We start from the raw sequence: 2,301 nt of genomic DNA, 5'->3' as shown, positions 1-2,301 counted from the left end.
TTAATTAATCCACACAGTCAAATGTCTTGTCATAATCAATGAAACACAAGTAAACATCTCTCTGATGCCCTATGCCTTCAGCTGAGATCCAGCTGACATCAGCAATACTATCCCTTTGTTCCAATTCTTCTGCATTTGGCAGTGTCCTGTCACTGTATTGCAGTGTGTTTTGGGGGGCTCTTCTACAAAATTTTGCTTGCCTGTGATATCAATCATATTGGTCTTGTATTTGAACATTCTGTTAGGTCACCTTTCATTGGAATTGGTCCCAATATAGACATCTTTTAGTCAGTTGGCCAATAGCTCTCTTCCAAATTTCCTGGCATAGACTAGTGAGCAATGCTTCCTCACCTTGTTGCTTCCAATGCTTCCTCACCTTGTTGAAACACTTCAGTTGGTATTCTATCGATTCCTGGAGACTTGCTTTTGGCTGGTACATTCAGTGTGACCTAAATGTCTTCATTCTTGCTCATATGCCAGCTCCCTAAATGATGGGATGTTGACTGGTTCCTGTTGGTACAGTGACTGTGTCTTCTTGCCATCTTCTTTTGATGCTACCTGCATCATTCAATAGTTTGACCATAGAATCCTTTCCTATTGCAACCCAAGGATTGGATTTGTTCTTGAGTTCTTCCATGTTAAAGTAAGCTGAGCATGCTCTTCTTCCCTTTGGGTTTTCTAATCCTAGGTCTTTGCACATCGAATTATAGTAGCTGGGTTTATCTTCCCATGCTGCCCTTTGACGTTTTCTACTCAGCTCTTAATTTCACCCTTTCTTCTATTCGCTTTAGCTACTCTATAGTTAAGAGCAGGTATTAGATTCTCTTCTGACGTCGACTCTGATCTTTTCTTTTTTTCTTATTTTATAATGATCTTCTACTTTCTTCACCAGTGATGATCATAATGGCCTCCCTCACCGCATGAGGCATTCTGTAATTCATGTTCACTTTATCGTGTTCTTATTTCCTATCTTTTAAATAACTTTCTCCATTTCTCATGTATGATATTCTTGATGTCATCCCACTATTTTTCCAGTATTCACTAATTAGTATTCAATGTGTCTAACTCACTCTTTTTTAAAATGTAATTTTGCTATTTAAAGTTTTCTTTTTTACTTTTAAGCAGGTTTATTGGCACATAATCAACATATCGCAAAATTTAATAGTTCAATCATATCAAGAAGGGTTGTACAATCATTACCATAATTAATTAAAATTTTTTATATCCTATAATGATTGTTCAAACCACACTTGAGATGGTTTATACATTAATATAGGATAAACTCAGGGTCATACTTTGGTGCTCATGGACTTGATTTAATTTTCTCCAGCTTCAATTTGAACTTTCGAATGGGCACTGATGGCTTGACCCCTGGCCTTGTTCTTGGGATGACACATGTGACTCCCTCCTCTCTGTCCATAGACGCAGTTGCTTTGCTTTCTATATATCAGAGAGCATCACAAAGTTCATATTCACTTCATAATCTATATGAGGGCTTCATACATTGCCACTGTTTATGTTGTTGGGAAAATAAAATGGATTTTCATTAATTCTCTGTTCTTAAAAATTATCTCATGTGACCCAATCCCATGTCTATCAAGAGGGCCATATTTTATAGCTATTGATCCTTCCTTTTTGTTTGCAACTTTGTATTCGAATCACCAGTAATTAACAATGCCTCTAGACTGCATGTGTGATCAATATCTGATTAAATGTTAATAGAAATCTTCAATTTCTTCTTCTTTGGCATTAGTGGTTAATATATAAATTTGAATGATAATCAAATAAACTGGTTTTCATTGTAGTCATGTACATAGTATTTCATCACAGACACCATTGTATTTCAGGCTATATCTTTAGTTGTTCTTTTTTATAAAGAATGCCATGTCATTCTTCTTTAATTTTTCATTTTTAACATAGTAGACCTATTATTAGCTGATTCAAAATGGCCAAGGCCAGTCCATTTTAGCTTACTAATTGCTAGGATATTGCTCTTCAAATATCCCTTTCCATTTTTTGACAATTTCTGCCTTTTTTAGCTTTAAAATTTGTACATTCCTTGTTCTAATTACTAGTAGACACTTGCAACTCTTTCTCCTCATTTTGAATCATGCTCGGACAGCAAATGAAGATGCTGGAGGCTTTATAACTTCCACATCGTTAAAGTATATTCTACTTTGAGGAAGCAGCTCTTCCCCTGTCATATTTTGAGGTATTCAAGATATGATAAATTCATCTTCTAACCCTATATGATACAAAGCTTTGATGCCATTCATAAGGCTTTTCATGGTCATGTTAAAT

Source organism: Tenrec ecaudatus, chromosome 17, assembly GCF_050624435.1.
Source record: "Tenrec ecaudatus isolate mTenEca1 chromosome 17, mTenEca1.hap1, whole genome shotgun sequence".
In the NCBI taxonomy this organism is placed as follows: Eukaryota; Metazoa; Chordata; class Mammalia; order Afrosoricida; family Tenrecidae; genus Tenrec; species Tenrec ecaudatus.
This window is presented reverse-complemented; position numbering follows the sequence as displayed.